Source organism: Chiroxiphia lanceolata, chromosome 1, assembly GCF_009829145.1.
Source record: "Chiroxiphia lanceolata isolate bChiLan1 chromosome 1, bChiLan1.pri, whole genome shotgun sequence".
In the NCBI taxonomy this organism is placed as follows: Eukaryota; Metazoa; Chordata; class Aves; order Passeriformes; family Pipridae; genus Chiroxiphia; species Chiroxiphia lanceolata.
In genome coordinates this window covers 32,083,822-32,104,420 of record NC_045637.1, presented here as the reverse complement: position 1 = coordinate 32,104,420, position 20,599 = coordinate 32,083,822, and the positions used below count along the sequence as shown (strand labels likewise).

General features: G+C 35.7%; 1 long non-coding RNA gene across 1 annotated transcript; it reads right to left on the bottom strand.

Annotated features, from left to right (window-relative positions):
* Positions 1-2,464: 2,464 nt before the first annotated feature.
* On the bottom strand, positions 2,465-20,301 carry LOC116795777. Its single transcript, XR_004360155.1, has 3 exons — positions 20,145-20,301; positions 14,710-14,782; positions 2,465-3,524 (listed from the first exon to the last, which is right to left on the bottom strand). It is a non-coding gene; the product is annotated as an uncharacterized LOC116795777 (long non-coding RNA).
* Positions 20,302-20,599: the final 298 nt, after the last annotated feature.

The window sequence follows — 20,599 nt, the reverse complement described above, 5'->3', positions numbered from 1 at the left end:
GGAGAGGGAGCAATGGATTTAAGCTGAAAGAGAGGAGGTTTTGATTAGATATTAGGAAGAAATTCTTTACTGTGAAGGTGGTGAGACACTGGAACAGGTTGCCCAGAATTGCGGATGCCCCACTCCTGGAAGTGTTCGAGACCAGTTTGGTTGGTGCTCTGAACAACCTGGTCTAGTTGAAGGTGTCCCTGCCCATGGCAGGGGGCTTAGACCAAGGATCTTTAAAGACCCTTCCAACCCAAACCATTCCATGATTCTTGCTGAAATGTCTGCAAAATGCTTGTTTTGCTGCAGGGTAGCAGGGAGAACAGGGAACAGAACTGTAGCTTTGCACAGGGTATATACCTGCTGCCTTCCAGCTACCACGGTGCTGCTGGTGCCTGAACTCTATGCATGTGCTCTGATCTAGCTGCTCACCACAGCTCTCTTGAGCCCTGTCCAGGACTTAGGTCAAACAGTTTCGCACACCACCAGAGGACAAGAGCAATCATCCTGGTGGTCCCCAGAAGTGACTATTTCCCTCACTAACAGGGAGCAAGATGCAACAGTGTGGAGACTTTTCCTAGCCTGGCTCTTCACCACAGACATGAAAGATGCCTCTCTTTTCTCACTGAAAACAATTCCCACAGTCTGTGACAGAGATGTGGGTGCAAACTGTGAGTGGGTCTACTCACAAAGACTTTTGACAGGTGTCCTCAAATTTTGTTTTGGTTTCTTTGAGTCTAGAGGAATAGCACTTTCGACTAGACTTTAATTTCAGTGAACCTGCTGGCTGGGTTTAACAGGAGGAGGGCTTCCCTCACCCTCTTGGAAGCTGAGCAAAGACAGTATTTAGGGAAAAGAGATGAAGAGACGAAGCACCTGATGGACCATCAGACTGTCAATCTGGAACACAGAGCTGCTCATCACATGCATCTCTGCTGGCTTAGAGATGCCTCACACTGCGTCTATTAAAAAAGGTGATAATCCAGGAATGACCATTCACAACTTAAATGTACCTGCTGGAATGGGATGCAAAGTGTTCTCTACCCTTTTCGTATTTGTTATAGAACAGACATCGGATTTCTACTGGTTCAGAGCTGCAAACCTTTAATGAACCACTTAAAGTGCATGAGGATGAGTGGTTTCCCTTTGGCACAGAGAACCAACCTTTCCTGAAGAGCTGGGGAGGCAAGATAATTGGGAGACAAAATGGGGTAGTACCTTGTACTTAAGTGCACTGTGTCCTGTGGAATATAGGGCACATTAGCAATATCTTTCCTGAAACCAAAGATTCATATTTAGCGCATTGGATTCACATTTTTGTTCTCTGCACAAACAAAGGTGATACTACTGGAATTCTGATTAACTCTAATGAGGGAAAGTATAATGTATTCATTCCTTCCACTCTGGCTTCTTGAACAGATTAGCTGCAAAATTTGCCCTTCTTGATGCTCACAAAACATAAACATTGTTAGAAGGAAATCATAATACTACTTGATGTAAACCCAGTGCTTAATTTTTTAATCTTTAAATAATAGATGTTAATGCATCCATAGCAAATTAAGAAGATGACATCTTTGCCTATTTATATTAGTAGTTAATAATCAGTAGCTTAACACTGCTGCATACCAAGAGCAGGTTTGTACATGGACAGTAGGAGGTGATAACATCCTATTCAACCAAGATGTCTTTGAGTCTACCACAGGATTATGTGACAGAATCATATGATTCCTAAAGGAACTAGCAGACAGAAATCTTAGTTTAGACAAAATTTTGTACAGAAATGTAGTAAAAAATAGAGAAAAACAAGCATGGGAACATTTTAAGAGTATATTTTAATATGTAATTATTTTTGTGTCTATACATAGTATGATTTTCAAAGTTTATGAATACATACCTGGCATATACTACACCTATACTTGCATAAACATTCAGATAGGTTAGAGATAACCATTATCACTTGTTAGGATAACTTAATTAAACTTGCTTATTAAAACCCTTTAATTCGTTAGTGATAAAATCTTGATTAGTACATTTTCCTGCTAGGTGACCTTCTAATGTAATAGAAAACGAATTTTTAAATGGAGAAAAATGCCTGTGGCAGAGATTTTGTGCAAGTGAATAGAGTTTGTAATACACATAGGGATATAATCGAGCCTAATTAGTGAGGGTGCAAATGAATTTTTATTTCATACACCAGAAGTGTCATTGATGAACCATGGTTCAGAGTTTGATATGCATTCAGGCTGGCAGTATGGGACTGAAGTCTGTGGGAAAATCACAAGCTAATTCATTGATTGCCCCTTGGAAATTACTGCTGTTAATTGTTAGGTAATTAACATGGAGCTACAATTATACTGGCCTTAGGGGGTGATTAATGTTTCAACATGTCACATTAGCAGTGGCTGGATTTTAAAAGCTTTTCTTTTCACATGGTTTAGAGACAGATGGTATATTGTCTATGGAAAATTGTTTTCTTTTACTAAAGTTTATACCAGAACTAAGTGAATGTTCTTCTTGTGCTACAGCCTATTTTTATGTAGTTGAATTGTAAGCATCTTGGCCTGATGCACCTTAAGAAATAATGTGTTTTTTTAAAAAAATTCCTCATTATACCAGCTATGAATGAATAAAATATCCATATTGAAATGACATTATTTCTGTTCTTACTTTATTATGTAGAAAATAAAAAATAGATAATGGAAGATTAGACCACTTCATGGCAGTTATTATATTATTTAGCACCGATACAGGAAAAAGAATTGCACAATACAATACTTATTACAATCAATATAATTTAAGCAGAAACCAAATAAAACATGTTGAACAAATGTATTTAGTAACAGTAATAAACAGTATATTAATACCTCCACACTTCGATATCATGCTTTGCTCTCTGTTTAGATTTTTTTCTCTTCTTACGGTTCCAGGAGTCAGAATAAGACTGGCATGGACTTTTTAGAATCCTACTGTGTTCTGCTTTGTCTTTTAATATACAGAATTAAATCCTTAAAATTTTCCTTCAAAGACATTAGTGTCTGTGTTAGGAGGATTGTTAATGTATCCTGGGATGACTAAAAATATTTTCTCTTTTTTTTTTTTCACTCTGAATGCTGCTTCACTACATAGACATTTTGCAAACTGGTAGGTTAATGGTATTCACTGTGTAAATATTTTCTTGGTAATATTCCTAAAACATGGCAAATGTACATTCCTGTTTGCAGTAGTTTCGAAAGCATTTCAATTCCTTCTCATTATTGGTAATGAGAGTAAGTCTGGTGAAGAGTTATGTTTAATGTCACACTTGGAATAGTTTCTGTAAATTTATAAGATTACTTTTTTTGTTTTTTATAGCCAATGAAGTCCCATAGTCCAAAAGATGTAATGGTAAGTGAAAGGATCAGTTTCTATGACAGCATCTATCTTTCTCTTGTTTCATTTTTTGTCTTCCTGTGATACTTCAAGTTGCAGTCTTTCTTAGTAGTCTCATACCATGGTCTTTGTCATGGCTCCAGTCACTTGCATTTGTATTGATTGGTACACTGCAATATATCACAGAAATATTCATTATTTTCAGCCATGTCTGCTAATAACTTAATTTCTGTTAAAGCATCTAAATCTGGAGGATAGGTTCCTACTTTAGAAATAGTCTTTTTAGAATGAAAACAAAATCTCAAAAAAACCTCCCAAAAAACCCAAAAACCAACCCCCCAGAAATGTAGCAGAAAGACTCGCAAATTTTGTAAATATTCTTTTGTCTTTGTGATTTTACTTTCTACAGAATTGTATGAATTAAAAATTAATATGTACCTAGGTTTAGTTTATACAATTTTTCTCATTTTCTTAGAGGATCCTGGGTGTTACCTAAACATGCAAAGTAGAAGTGACTGAACTGGAAGAGTTGAATTTTATGAAGAACTTAATGGAATGGAATGACTAAGAATAATTATACAGCAGGGGAATTATACAGCATTTGGTTAGTCATACAGGCCTTCACTTGAATGATCAGGAGCCAGAAAATCTCAGTACATGGCTAGGTTTAACCAGAGATTCTGACCACTGCTTTTAAAGAGCAGTAGTAGTAAGCTGATACAATGCTTGGTCAGCATAACCCTTAAGCATATGGTTAGCTTTAAGCACATGAGTAGCTCTGTTGACATTAGAATTAAGTCTCTACTTACATGTTTTGTTAGATTAGGGTCATTGCCCTGGAAGGACTCGATAGGGGAAGAACACTCAAATTGGCAGCCTTATGAAATTACTCCTGGCCCCGTGTCTATGGAATAGTACATTCATCTGCTGAAAAACCTCAAATCAAAGTCTCTGTGCTCATATATCCTAGAACAGATCCTAATTTACACTAGGGCCATTTTGGACTTAGTATGTAAGAGATATGCAACTATTATTTATTCTTCCTTTAGGAACTGTCTGCATTGCCAGTGCATTAATAAGGGTGAGCATCAGATTCTACATGATTATTTGATCACTAGTAAAAGTTTGAGGCCATAGCATTCCTCATGTTATATATGTATATATTCCTTATATATTCCTTATGTTATATATGTATAACATAAATATGTCATACATATTTATGTTAGCTTATTAGATTATTGTCTTCTGAATTTCCATTTGATTTCTATTTATGGGGGAGGGGAAGTTTTGTGCTAGTTTCTATATTTTATGAAAGCACTGTCTGTACGACTAGTTTATTCTAAATTTAGGATTTTATGCTAGTTGGCTGTTACATAAATGCTAAGACCGTGGTGAAAAAATAGAAGGAAACTGCATAGATTGATTTTTTTTCTTCCTTTTCTAAAGTGATTGTAACCATCCTACTACTAATAATAATACTTATTGGGAAATTATTTCAAGTCTCAGGATTTCCAGGTCTGACTCATAAATTCTGAAGGCTCTCTAGCCCATTATACTTCAGAGGACACAATAAAGAAGTTGTCTGTCCCTTGCTAAGAAAAGGTCTCTGAAACAGTTCTGCCAGGGTTTGCAGAAGAAATTGCCTGAAAAGCTTGGATGTTTTATGGAAACGATGTATCGCGGTTTAAGAATGATATTCCCCAATTTAGTGTTTCCACTAAAACACTCCAAACTCTGTGCTGCTCTTTCACTCCCCCTCACCCCCTCTTCCCCGTACGGGATAATGGAAAGGGGAATTGGAGGCACAAAAGATAAAGATCACAGGTTGAGAAGAATTTACTGGAAATAGCAATGAGATAAGAAAATGAACAGTAACAGCAACAATACTAATAATAGAGTGTACAAGAAAAAAATGATTTGCGTGTCACTGCTCATCCCTGACAACACCTGGCTGTTCCCTCTGTCATGCCAACTAGCCTGGAAGGGACCCCTTCCACCCCTAACCCTCCTAGCAATGATTTGAGGTGGTATAGAATAACCTCTGGGTCCTAGCCATGCCCCTCCTGGCTACTGCAAAAATTAACTCTCTCCTGGCCAGAACCAGGACAGGATGCTTGAGGAGAAAGCCACCAGGAGTATGGAAAATATCTGAGGAATGGGCTTGTTTGAAGGAGAATGAGGACATGAAATAGAGGAATTTCCTCTTTCTTCGTCAAAATTTAAAGCATTTTCTATACTTTGCGGTAAGTTACCTCTCTGTCTCCCCTGTGGTTTTTTTTTCTAGCTGTTTTCTCATACTGAATGAGAAGACAGAATTGGAAGTGGATTAGTATGTGCAAAAAGTGCCATGAAGACCATTGCACCTCTTGTTATATGTGTGAATATGCATCTGGCACAGGATATAATGTTCTAGACGAATGGACCTCCTGATGGGAGCCTTCTGCAAAATATCTGTCCCTTTGAGTGAAGTTTATGGATACTTTTTGGCTCTTCTGCCATTGACTGCCAAGGTTCCATACAAGGTTCCTTGTGTGAACAGACCAACTTTCATTCATTCCCTTGTTCCTCCTCACCATATCACTCAGTGTGTTTGTTTTTCTACCGGCTACAAGAGCATATTCACCCCTCTCCCAGTGACATTGCAGGCAATTTGTGGGCAATATGTATGCATTCATATTTAAAATATTAATAATGATTGGAAAAATCACTCTAGATCTCTAATGGTAAAAAAAAAAAAAAAAGAAAAAAGTAACAAAAACTCCCCTTTATACTTTTTGTCTAGATTTATACTTATGTAGGGGACACCTGTCTTAAAGAAAGATATATCTGACAGATATGACTAGAAGGTACATATCTCAATCAGAACACACATTCAAAGGTGTGTGTTTATTTAGAAGAAAAAAAAAGTTCAGGAAATACAGAAAAAGCGTGCATATGGAAAGTTAAAGACATGAAAGCTGCTTCCTTTCTGAAATTTCACACCAATCAGCTGCTTAGTTTGTAGGGAGAATATTGGGATGTATACTTATTTTAAGCCCATCTGAGAACACATTCCACTGTTGGAGCCACTACCAAGAACCTCCATATCTGTATGTGCCTATGCTTGTATGCATAAGAATCAAATTTCAATCCAATTACTTCTGGAAGGAAAAATGTGAAGGTTTATCAAACCAAAAAACCTTGAAAATGAAAGTACTGTCAAGGTTGGTCAATTTTTAGGAAAAGCGACTTTTAAAATCCTTTATTTGACCTCTTTTCATGTTTTTCCACTGATTTGTTTGCAGTCTTCTCTCCTAAATAAGTCTTTGCTTTTCTGGACAGCCATTCAGAAATTAAATACTCCTTCTTGATTTTACTTTTTAACTATTTCTGATCCTTCACTTCATTTCCTGGTCATGCAGTTGGCAATATACCTGTGTTTCTTACTGTTGTGTTTTGTTGTCTATTCTGAAACCTTCCTTTTTGAAATAAATCCTCTGACCTTCTCTTTCTAATGTCTAATGACCACAACGGGCTCCTCACAGCTTTCCTCGTAATCTTATCTTTTTTGTCATTGACTGTGTAAATCTCTTTCTGTCACAGGTGAACTGACTTCAGTCCTGCTCTTTGAAAGCTTGCTCAAAGCTGGCTGGCTTTGCATCATCCTATGGAGTTCCAGTCTAAAATTGCTCACTTTCTGCATTCTCGTGCTCACAGTTCAAACTTTACAGTATCTTGGTTTTATGAGAAAGCAAAATAATTTTTCTCTCTGCTTTTGCAACTGTACCTATTTTCGACTAATTAATTTTTTGTTTAGTTTGTGGGGGTTTTTTTCCCGACTTTGCTGATGATTGCTAATATTACTCCATGGAGGTGGCTATGTATATATCTTGATCAGGTTATCTGAATGCTTAGAGGTGAGCTGACATGTTGGTTCCTGGTTGAATCCAGCATCCAAAGAGGCTAATTTTCTAGGGGGCTACTATAGATATTGCATTCACTCTTGCCAAGTATCTCTGCTTTCTGCATATTCATCTGTCCTCCCACAAGTATTCTCATAAATTTTGTCATTATCACTCTGAGTAGCTTGAGTTTACTGCATGTAATTTAAGTGTTTAAAACCATTTGTCCAGGTATGTGGCCCCTAAAGAAATCTATAGACAAACTGAGTGCTCCAAATCAGCTGGTCTACAGTGCTCTGTCTAGGCAGAGTGTTTCTTCATATAACTCACACAATGACTGTTCCAACAAAGTTATGCTAGTCAAACTAGGCAAAACTCACTTAGCTCTTTTCTGTGGCAAGTTTTATACCCAGCATGTGCATAATGACCTAATTTAAAGTACTGGATATTCAATGTCTTTTTAGGGAGACATACAATATTGTTTGCTAACATCTACTGCACAGTAACAGCTCTTCATCAAGCTTTATGTGACAGGATTTGACTCTCTTTTCATGAGCAGAAAGCTTGTATATTCAAATTTGTTTGAGACCCAGGGGCCACTCACTTTGTTCGATTTTCTAATATTCATTACTGCCAGTTGAACAGCACCGCTGAAAAACCTTGCCAGGCCCTCCTCATAGTGACAAACAATAGAAAAATCCTTGAATTATTTCCAGAAAGTCCTACAACCTTATGATAACAGAAAGGTGAGGAAACAATGTCAAATTTCTATACAAACTGAGACAAGATGACAATATATATATATTGTATATGTAGTGCAGTACAGTAAGAAAGTAATCTTTACTCTCTCTATATATTAATCTTCTACAGCCTTCAAAGATTTTAATTTCAGTCCTTCAAACAAATGACATTAAGCCACACTTGATTTTTAAATGTGCCTTTCTGCACTAAGTGCAACATCTGGCATTCCCAAAATCTTTTTCACAATTTCATGTACATTTAAAATGTTATTCTATAATCATTTTGTTTTTAAAAAGGATTTTAATATGGTCTAGTTCTAAAAAAATTAAGAATAAATCAAAATATGTAGTAGGGATTAATACAAATGTGTATTAGAAGAGCAAAGAAATCACTGAGACAAGACTAATCATCATTTAGATTATCAGTGGAAGATGATTAAAAAACAAAGGATTGTATGACAAGTTATGTTGATGCCATGTTTGTGTAGCCAAATGTTTCATCTTTATAAATGAAAAAGCCTAAGCAGCTTACAGTGAGACAAAGTAATCATTCAAATTACAAACTTAAGAATTTCAAATTACATACTTCATCAAGTTGAGTCTATTGTAACTTAAAATACACAGGGAATGATTCACTCTAGTTGAAATACAGCATGTAATATTTAGCCATTATGAAATTGCTGTTTGGTTTTACAAAAGTGTTAATGCCATTAAACCATCTCTTTTTAGGAGGAATGCTCCAAACTCGTACCGTTTATAATCCAACAGCTAGGAAGAACATTTTCTTGTATTCAAATAGAGATTTGTTTGGGGTATTTTTTTGGTTTATATAAAAGCAAACAGAGTTGATCACTCTGACTGTGCACTCTTGCTCTAATAATTAGATATTTTTGATCAAGAGCTCAATCCTTCAAATACTTAGCAGAAAGTAAAGTATTTGCTATTCTTGTTGCTCTCATTGTCAGTGGGAGTTTTTCTACTGCAAAGACTGAATAGCAATTTTGGACAAACTATATGCCTAACATTAGAACTTGTTTTTCTAGAATATTATTCCAAAAAATAGAGTGGTGTAGATTCCACCTTTGCAATGATTATCTCATTAAAGAACAGGGCTTGGACTGATAATCACAATTCTTTTTCCATTCTTTCAGTTTGGGAATTTTCACTGAAGCAATTTCAGGTGAATGTGATAGTGGATTTATTCTTACTGAAGGGTTCCTTCAAATGTCTGGCTCATGTTCATGTTCTTTATCAATGGTGTTGATGAGAGTATTAATTTGTTCTTAATTTTAGTGGATATTTCTGCTTCTGTCCTCTAACTGCTTTACTAATTGTGCTGTATCTCATACTAAAATATTATGTATTAAAATATCGTATTAAAATGTTGTAATTCTAAGTGGTTTTGTTTTTTTTTTCTAGAATGTTGGTAAAACCCAATCACAATATTAGAATAGAACCTTTTCTCACTTCTCTGATTTAGTTTTTTTTAGAGAGGACACTGTGTGTGTGGTACATGGATATCTGAAGTGCTTATATATACCTGTTTCTCTGCTTTGTCTAGCAGTGAGTCACAGTATTGATGTTAGTGTGATACCGTGAATGTCTTAGCAGTTTTGTTCTATCCTAGTTTAATTATAATAGCACAAACTTTGTTCAATATTTAAATTAATGATATTGAATATTATATTTCTTGTGGTCTGCTGTGAATGAATAAGCTTTGAGGAAAATGTAGATGAGTTTTGTTTTGTTTCCTCTTTTTTTTTTTTTTTGTTTTTTGGTTTTTTATTTTTTTTTTTTTTTTTTTTAAAAATTCTACTAAAATCAAATCTGTATGTCATACTCAATAAATTAAAGCATATAAAAATAAAAAAGCATTAAAAACTGAAACAAATATATACCCTTGTAGCTCCTTCACTCCTCTAGGAGTAATCAAATTAAAAATGCAATCCAAAGTCTGACTCACTTGGAAAATCTTAGTGTCATGTTTCTATTCTGCCTGTCTCAGGTGATCGGTGGAGGTAAAATTTGTAAACGTGGATTTTCAGCTGAGAACTAATCTGGGGTAAAAATATTAGAGCCACATTCTGGTGAAGGTGCAAATTTGAGCTGAAGTAAGAGGAAAAAAGAATGGTTCCCTATTTTAGAAGTAAAATTGTCATGAAACATAGGGTCTGCTTGAAGCCTTGTGCAGACTTCTGCTATATAACTTCTTTCAGAGAGAGACCACTATGTTTCCTATCTTCTGGAGTTTCTTTGTTCCTTGAGAACACCTTCAGCTACATCTGTACCACTTGGATAAAACAAGATTCCTCAGGAGCAAGGTATCTGCTTTCTTGATACCTTGCATGCCCTCTGGTATGCCAAATCCTGTGGCAATCAGGGACTTAAAATCCAGTCAAAAGTATCTGTAAGCAATATTATCAGCCAGGCTCTGAGTCTTATCCTATCATACAGGCAGATGTGTTAGCAGCCTGTCACTTAATGTTATGATAAAAATTTTCATTCTAGATGTAAAAACCATTCATGAACTAGATCCCAGGACTGCTTTGTGTTGGAATGACTGATATCAAATAACCAAACAATATTATTATTATTATGTGACTTAGCTGCCTGTAAGAGCTGGAAGAACATAAGTGTTGATAGTCTCTTCCAGGGACACATTTGGTGTTACATATTTCAGCTATGTGCAGTGTAACATATCACTGTAGTGTTGCATACATAGTGGTATTAAGTGACTTGTCAAGTGCACTATATCAGTCAGCTCTCTTGGTTTCCCAGTAGATCAGCACCTCTTTCAGTTGTACCTCTCATTTCTTTACTCTCTTATGTACATACAAGTAAAGCCCTGTATAAGTTACAAACATGGTTTTCTGTTAGAGGTTTTATGGTCTCCTCTTTTTTTTTTTCTGTCACTGAAGAGGTGACTGCCTCTAAATTTGAAAATACAGTGTAGTTAAAGTGTAGATAAAGATTAAAGAAAAAAATGCTTAATCTAATAATGCCTCTATCATGATACTGAAGAAAAGGAATGTCACATTAACAATAGAGGCCTCATTTGTTATCAAAGAATTATTTTACTCTAATTAATCAGATTTAATTAACTTTAATTTAAGAAGCTGTAATTTTGTATGATGGAAATATATGCTGTAACCTGATATATGATCATTGGTCTGATAAACAAAGGCTGCCTTCTGATTAACTCTTGGGTTTTTTCCCTTTTAATTTTCTTTTATTTTTCTTTTCTTCCCCCCAAATCCAAACCCAACAACTACAAGATGACACTTTTCGTAGATATTTTATCAGTCATTAATCGTGCATTTTAAAAATTTTAACAGGAATGCTTAACCAGAAGACTGATTTTTGTTTAAATATTTGTTATGTTATACATGAGTTTGTTTTTAGCATGATTTATTTTATTTGGGATATCTTTGAAGTTGCAACAATTAGGGAGTAAAATGTTTTAAAAAAGAGTTTTATGTAGTGCCTAAGAACTCCTCTGCTATTCAATCAATGGATTAATTATTAAACTGCTTGTATAAATGCATCAAATTTGCTGTTGGTCTAATATTCCTTTTTCTTTCTCTAATGTTTACCCTACTGCTATACCTACAGATTCGTATTTGACTGTCACAATATTTTTGCTTGAACGAAAAAGACAAGCTCTTTTAGTCTGATAATAATTCTAAGTATTCTTCTCTGCTCCCATTCGTGTTCTGGAAATTTGCTTTCTCTGAATATCTGACTGAGGACAGGGTATTCATATTAGGACAGCAGAGTCTAAGAATATTGTGCCATGGTAGCAGGCCTTGTCCATTTAGAATAAATTAAGTTACTACCTAAAGCATTGACTTGTGGAGTGTGTATATATGCCTCCATTCTGATCTGTCATTATCTAATGAAATTTATTTTTTCCGTTCACTTGCCCTCAGCAGATTTCTCCTTAAGAGTCAGTAAGCAGATCAGTGTGGGTTCTCTGGGACCTTTGAAATCCAGGTGGAGTCCTCTTGTCCATCCCATTCTTCCTCAGTGATCTCCTGTTTGCTTTTAATGAGGTCTTTCTTCCTTTTTTTGTCAGTATGCCTCCAGTTTTGCATAAAATTATTAACGAAATATTACCAAAGATCTTTCCCAACTCAGAAAACTGGACAAACCCACTTAACAATGTCTAAACTATCCTGTCAAATTGTTGTAAGTGGTTTGGAAAATGTCTTACTAACAGAAGAACTCTTCTAAAGCCTATCTTCTATGGTTTAATTTGCAGTTGAACCATATAAACAGTTTTGCTGAAGTCTAGAACCAAGGAGCAAGCCCAGAGAAGGCCACAAAAATGATAAGGGGCTGAAGCCCCTCTCTTAGGACAGCAGGCTGAGATAGTTGGGATTGTTCAGCCTAGAGAAAAGGAGGTTTCAGGGTGACTTAATTGTGGCCTTCAAGTACCTAACGGGGGCCTAAAGGAAAGCTGGAGATGGACTTTTGGCAAAAGCATGTAGTGATAGAACAAGGGGCAGGATTCTTAAACTGAAAGGGGATAGGTTTAGATGAGATATTAGCAAGAAATTCTGTACTCTGAGGGTGGTGAGGCAGTGGTACAGGTAGCCCAGAGAAGTCGTGGATGCCTCATCCCTGGAGGTGTTCAAGGCCAAATTGAGTGGGGCTCTGAGCAACCTGGTCTAGTGAAAGGTGACCCCGTCCATGGCAGGGGATTTGGAACAAGATTATCTGTTATGTCTGTCTGTAGCTAAGGCATATAGTGCTTTTGGAAAACTCCACAAAAGAGTATGGCGTAATAAACACTTGAAGAAAAGCACCAAGATCGATGTTTACAAAGCCATAGTGTTGTCTACTCTCTTGTATGGTTCCGAATCATGGGTCATCTACCGCCACCACCTGCGACTCCTAGAACGCTTCCATCAACGCCGCCTCCGTACAATCCTTAACATCCGCTGGTCAGATTATGTGACCAATACATCTGTACTAGAGCAAGCAGCAGTCACAAGTGTTGAGGCCATGTTACTGAGAACGCAGCTGCGATGGGCAGGGCACGTCTCAAGGATGAAGGACCACCACCTCCCTAAGATCTTGCTCTGTGGTGAACTTGCCACTGGCTGCCGCATGAGAGGAGCCCCGAAGAAAAGATACAAGGACTCCCTGAAACAACATCTCAGCCTTGGCCTTATTGATCACCATAACTGGTCTACTCTGGCCTCCAATCGGGAGGCCTGGAGACACACCATCTATAACGCAACTGTCTCCTTCGAGAACACACGCAGGATCACTCTTGAGGAAAAAAGGCAACGCAGAAAGAACCGTGTCTTGCAGATTACACCATCTAAGGAGTCTTTCTGCTGTGCCTTTTGCAATTGGATATGTCTGTCAAGTATTGGCCTCATAAGCCACCAGTGTGCCTGCAGCAAATGTGGATAGTGCCTTCCCAAATCTTCGTTTGCGAAGCCTAGCCATGATGATGATCTGTTACGTGTCTTCCAACCCAAATCATTCTATGATTATATGGCAGATTACATCTGCTGCACTTTCCAGAGTTTGTTTATCAAAGAAAATAACCCAGTTAATGTGAGGTGATTTACCTTAATTGCACCATTGTTTCATTAAATCTCATTTACTTTTTACCTATATGATTCTAATTCTGTTTTTCCACATGTGTTCCCCTGGCTGTACATACAGTTTAAATTCTATTCCAGGTTTTATAGCTCCAAGATGCCTTTACTTCCTCCTTACACTAAACATCCCGTTTCCTATTACTGGTCAAAGGTACTGAATGAGATAGATTTATTAAACATTCTTGCTTCTTAAGTTGCAATTTCTTGTGCTAAGTCCTTCACTGTTCTTGGATGGGGATTATCCAGTCCCATAAACATGTGTAGGTCAAGATTTTCCTACTCAGATGGAAGGACATGTTCATTGATCTACATCTTTTCTTATTCCTCATGTCCACCTTTTCTACGTTATCACCCAAATTGGAAACAGAGTAAAGTGTTCATTTAGTTGAAGACTCCACTCAGATTATCATTCACGTCTATTCTTTTCTCCTTCCAGAGCAATCCCACTTCTATTCTCATTCTCTTTGTTAATAATACGACTACAAAACTTATTACTTTCTGTTTTAATTTCCTTTGGAAGTTTTAACTCAACATTTGAAAATTCTCACTTTTTGTCTAGAATTTCTGACTTCCAAGAAATATCTGTTATTGCTGGCCAGTCACTTTTTCCTTTTCTCATAGCTTTTTAGTTTTACCCAAAAACAAGAAAAAAGAAAATCGTATGTCAAGGAATTTTTTTCCCACAACTTTCTCAATAAATCTTATCCAAAATATTTGGGCGTTCTTCATTATCTTTGCAATATGTGTAAACCTTCACATACACACAAAGAAATATATTTTGTACCATTATTTTTAATAAATATTTCTGTGAATGTGAATGAAACTCTCTGTCATAATACATGACATGCAGAGACCATATATACATATAACAAATATTGTGATGTTAGAAACAGTCATGTACTAGATGAAAAACCAGTAATATAAAGCAATTGAGAAAAAAGAACAAGTGTGAGAAGAATACTGAACACAGAAAGTTAGAAATTACCTCACTGCTTAAAAAGGATTTCATGTCTTCTTGTGACACTAGACAAAGAAATCTCTGTGTGTCTTAGGTTGCAAAATGTCTTGGAATCATTATACAAACTCAAGTAACACAGCTAGAATAAACACTTTCACCTTTTTATTTTCCCAGATGTACTGTTGCAGATCATCTGTCTGGGTTTTGTTAAAGTTCTTTTGTGAAGAAATCCTGCAAGAAGTTCCCACTAGTCAAAAAATTAAAACAAATATCCACTTTATCATGAATAACCCGTCCACGTATTAATAATGATAAAAGAATAACACAGCTTTGATTTTTGTGAGTACGAAATAACATGTCCTGGCAAAGAAAGAATGGGTTTGATTTCTAAGTCTATTGAAAACTGTTGTTTAGACTTCAACATACTGACCATTTTCATTCGTGGATTGATGGCAGGAATAGTGAGCATTATATTCTGTGTACAACTGAAAGAACTCCTCCTTTTAGGAAGCTTTCTCATGTATGAGATCAAGCATTCATGTTCCTTTCCAAATGACAAATCTAAGTGGACTGCAGCTGTGATTCCATTTGAGGAAAGGCTCATCCTGCCAGGTACCTCAACATACATTACAGTCGAAGGAGTCAGTGGACTCAGTGTAACTGGTAAAGCCTGGAGTGGGAGTGCACTGAATGGGTGCACATACAATTGAATCCTGTGCTAGTCTAAGTCGGAGTACCTTGTGCCATCAGACTTCTGTAGAGCAGGACGCATACACAGAACTGACAGATATTTAGTTTCTTCTTTGGAGGTTTGGGGGTTTGAGAGTTGCAGCTAGAAGCCAGAAAGAATACTGTAGGTGCTAAACAGCTTTGTTAAAGTAAAATGAATTACATCACCAAAGGTAGTGTAGAATTGAAGCCTACCTCATGTGAAGGGTAACCCTAACAAATAATTTCTTAACATGTTTTAGGTATGTTAATACTAGGCTATTCAGTTAATATATTTTAAAACTAGTTCTGAATTATCGTCATTACTCATTTTTTTTCTGGACAGGAAAAGATGTCTTCACATTAATGGAAGAAGTAGAATGAATAGCATGTGAAGAACCAAAAGTACTAGACTTCCTAAGATGTAAACCACAGCTTCTTATTACTATGTGACCAAATTGCTAGCAAGTAAAAGAAATGGGAAATTGAAGTAAGTGGGGCAAAGATGAGAAAAAATAGATGTTGATAGTATTTCCCCTTTTTCATTCATCCAGCTGTCTAACCTGCATATACAACCCCACCACAATACTGAACATATATCACCTAAATATCTTTCTGTGTAGAGACTTCTCCTAATATATTCATTAAAAACATAAATAGGTCAGCTGTATCAATACATTACAGACATTCAGGCAGCTTGTTGCTTTCATGCTATTTAATCTTATAATCCAGTAATTAAACTTAGTATTTAAGGGTGTTTGAAAATGGTAACAAAACAATTTAGACTTTTTCGGAAAAATTCAAGTTATTTTTTCAGAATGAACTATTCTTGGTTAGATCAGCTGGAAAAAAAAATATGCACAAGATTCAAACCACCCTGTTCTGAAGCACTGCTTCATTTCTTTTTGGTGAGATGCACCACCATTACAAACACTAAGGACAAGCAAATAAGGCGCAGTGGTAAGGAGAGGTCAGAGTGGCCCTTAAGGTGTAAAGGATCAGTGGAGGGGAATAGAGAGTTGAAAGAGAAAGAATTACAAAAGTTCAAAACCACTGGTGTATAAAAGGCAGAAGTATGTCATAATTTCTTGATATACGTGGGTAAATCTGCTGGAGTCAGCTTGCTGGAACAAAATTAAGATTCCCTAGTCTTTAAAAAAAATAAATTTCCAAGGCCTAGTCAATTCTATAAATTTAGTTTTCCAGACTTTTTTTTCTATTTACTTTCTTCATGAATATTTTCCTGCTGGTTCAGAGTAACTGGAATATAAGAACCTAGGAACAGTTAAGAAATGTGTACTCGGTAGGATCTGGAGTAATTTGAAATGAAGAAGTGATTGATTGTGATTTTCATAAATTGCATATTGCCTCTTCTGGTTTCAGACAAAGTTAGATATACAGAAATAAAAAAATGCAACCCCTGCAATGAGTTTGTGTCAGTTCATATTTTCAGGATGAATGTGTCAAAGCAGAAAAGATGAAAAATTTTATGTAAAAGCTAGAATTCACATTTGTTTAAGTCTTTATTCCTGGTCTTTAGGCATCAGAAAGAAAAAATAAATAATTTATTTTTAGGTGTTTTCCAATTCTATGGATGCTTTGAGAAAGAAAGGCAAATACATTACAAAATGTTGGAAATATTCACAGGTCTACCTTGGTGTTTGTGTTTTATCATCCCACCAATTGCTTGTGACTACTTTCTGGTGTTAAATCCCTTCTAAAGGAATTCCTTGTTTTGGCAAAGGTACCAGGACAAGATTATTGTTATTTCTTTTTCTCTGGTCATGTTAAATCGTTTTTCCATGCTATTTCAGAAAACATATGAAAAAGGAAAGTGGAATTCCTCAGCTGGATGAAGCAGCTGTTTGGTGTTTACTCTTAATCAGTTGGTAGATTTCTTCATTCACTGCCCTTGTCAGTGCAGTCTCCTGAAAAGCAATGGGGTTCCTTTTTCTTTCAGCCATAAATTTCTAACATATTATAGAAATTCATAGCAAATAAAAAAATTAATCAGATTTTTGTAAGGTCTTTAATATTACAGAAGTTAACAGTAATGAAAATACTTACGAATTGATTATTTACCTATATTATAAAATACATTTTTGTCCTTGACCTTAATAGTGTTTTCTGGGCTCTATGCCATAAAAAAGTAATTAACAAAAGATTTTATATATATATATATAAAGTGGTATTTTTAATCTCATCCCTACAGATGCAGAACTAGCTGCATTAGTTTGCGACATAAACACTAAGTGTTACTTAAATTTAACAAGTTAGTTTATAATTATATGTTGGATTATCTAAATTTTGAATTTATTTACCTCTTCCTGTTTCCACATGTTAAAATGTTACTTCCAAAAAGCTTTTTGTAATACTAGCAAAATCTTTCTCCTATCTACTTTGAGATTCCTCAGCACCTCATTTATTTTCAGAGTTTGATCAAACTTGATGACTTATTTTTAGTAGGCTGTTATTGTGCTTAGTGCTGTAAAAACCATGGACTCTATTCCAAAACCCCATACTTTAAATCAGATCCAGGCAGCCCAGTTGAACACACTGTACAATTGCTTCATCAGTTTCCATTGAATGATAAAATTTCTTTCATTATTTTCTCTTTATAACTCAAGAAATGCAAAATGTATGACTGTTTTCTAGTATTCATTCCATATCCTCCTTTCTGAAAATTGATATGAAGATTTGTTTAAACTGATAGTGGTAACTACCTCTTCTGTGAATAAATTACACTTCCCATTTCTGAGAGGTCCTACTCTTTTCCTCCTTGCTGACCTCTTCTTCTCCATGTACTTTAAAAAATTCTGATTTATCTCAAACCCTCATGCAATCTGCTTTTCATTTTCTACCCTTAATTTTCTTATCATTTTTTGCACTCTCTCTTAACTTCATTCTCTAATCTTCTCAGTACTGCTGTGTAGCTGATGTTTTATGCCTCATATTTCCTTTTTCCTTACTTTTGATTACATTTTGGACTTTCCAGCTCATCCTCACTGACTTTTTACTCCTTGTATATGTATTGCAAGATTGCACATGCAACCTTTGGGTATGCATTCATTTACCTCTTCACTTTTTTTTCTTCAGCTGTCAATATTTTCCTTTAATGTTTTCATCATGTTAATTTTTCATCTGACATGCTACATTTCTCTAAAATGACTAATCCTAAATGTTTTGAATTTTTTAACTAGTACCGGTTTGATTTGTCTTTCTAGTTTTGAAAGCAACTCTGGTATTTTTAATTCTTTTATGACTAGGTTTTTATGCCTCTAGTTAAATTATAATCTCAGAATTTCTTACAATTCCTGCTTTTAAAGTATGCATAAAAAAGATGGAAAACCTGTCTGGGAACAGGAACAGTCTTCGTTTTGTATAACAACAATTGCATTGCTAAAGATAAACAAATTAATCCTAAGGAAGTGTTTTTGCATTTTCTGTGCCAGTTGAGGATTCCACTAAGCCAGAGGATCCTTAGATATCACATTAAGGCAACTCTGCTGACCATTCCTGTCTGCAGTATATTTTCTAAAGCTAGAGAATGAGTTTGTTCCATTGAAAGGTCTACATCTGAACTGGTAATAAGATACTAGTGGTGGCTGTGGAGATCAGTGGCCATAGATCTTACAAAGAAGTGTTTATGATGCCTAGGAGTGACAGTTGCTGTGAATCAAGCTCTATTATGAACAATCAAAAGTAAAGATGCTAGAGGGTTAGGCAGAAATTCTTAAGTGCTATACACAGTTAATAGGTATTTCTGTTTCTATAAAAAATTCATTTGCTGCATAGGGCTTTGTGTTTGTGTATGTGCACACATACATGTATGTATACACAATAATTTATATACATATCATCTTGGCAAGTTGATGTTAATTTGACAAGGCTGAACATAGATGTGATTTTTTAAGATGTTGTCTTCTCTTGTAATGAAAAACCATTAGATTAACAGAAAGTAAGTTACTCACTGAATTCATGAATATTTCAAGCTAGTTAATAAAGGTGGTGTAGCCAGGCCTTTGGTCCCCCTCCACTCCTTCTGAGGCTGAAGACTTTATCAAGGTTAAGGAAAAGTAGAGGAGAGCAGAGAGTATGTGGAATAATTGAAGCATCGGATAATGCAGGGGGCACGTTAAGGATTTCTTGTTTAGGCTTCAATCAAATAAAAGATGATCCAAAATCTCCCTCTTGTGTGAGATACGCAGTCAGAGTAGATTCTAGCCCTAAGTATTTATCAGATTTTCAGCAAATTGACTTGAGTTCTGAACTATACAAAACAAATGAGGTTTAAGAGTTCTGGATTAAATTTGTACTTGTATTATAGCTGCAAATGGCTTCAATATATAAAATTATAATTTTACAAGTGGTAAATGTACCAAGATTTTATTGCACAAAAATTAAAATCGAGAGACATCAAATACTGAAACGGATGTCATATGTGATTTATAGCTAGCTTTAAAAAATAACATGTTGAGCAGATATATTTCTAATTTAACATTGTTTCAGACCTTCATTAACATCAAAAAGTTTTGTAGTATCAGTAAGACATTCAACCTGAGAGAAATACTGAGGAATCAAGAGTTAAACATTAACTTTACATGAAAATATATACCTAAACTAAGGTGGCAGCGTGAAAGCTTTCTCTTATACACTGTGCTGGGTGGGGGAAGGGAGAACTGAAAATGAGGAAAGGAACAAACTGGACCCTCAGTGCCAAGCAGCACAAATTAGAGTTAAGATGAATAAGAAGAATCCAAGAGCTATTAATCGAAGCTCAGCACCTCCAGGGATAGATGATTCTTATGCCTGAAATAGATTTAACTCTCCCCAAACAGTAATCTCACTCCTGAACAGGAAATGAAAATAAAAGCAAGTTACCTACCAGGCAAGAGCAGTCTTTGCCTTCTGAATATGTGGTCACTCAAGAGCTGCTAAATGTCTCTCTCTCAGTCCCCTACTATAAAAAGTGTGAATGTGAATGCCTGTGAGTTCTTTAACTATAGAGGGATTTTAAAAAGGGACCCTCATATCTGAACCCTCAGTTCTTCCTTGTATCAGTGCTCTGTCATTAATATGTTATCTACATATTGTATCATTTGCACTGTATTTTCACAAACTGTAGTACTTCCTCTGCCAGCTCTGCCAACCTAAGAATCATTGCTTCAATTTTGAAATGGAGGAATTCTTAGAAGTTATTATTCCAGAGTTCTGATAAATGATTTACTTTTTTAAAGAATGTTATACATGCTGTTACTAACTTCAAGTTTAGCTGAGTATTATTAGTTTTCAGATACATTTAATTTAGTTCACATGGTTTCCTCCTATTTTCTGATTTAA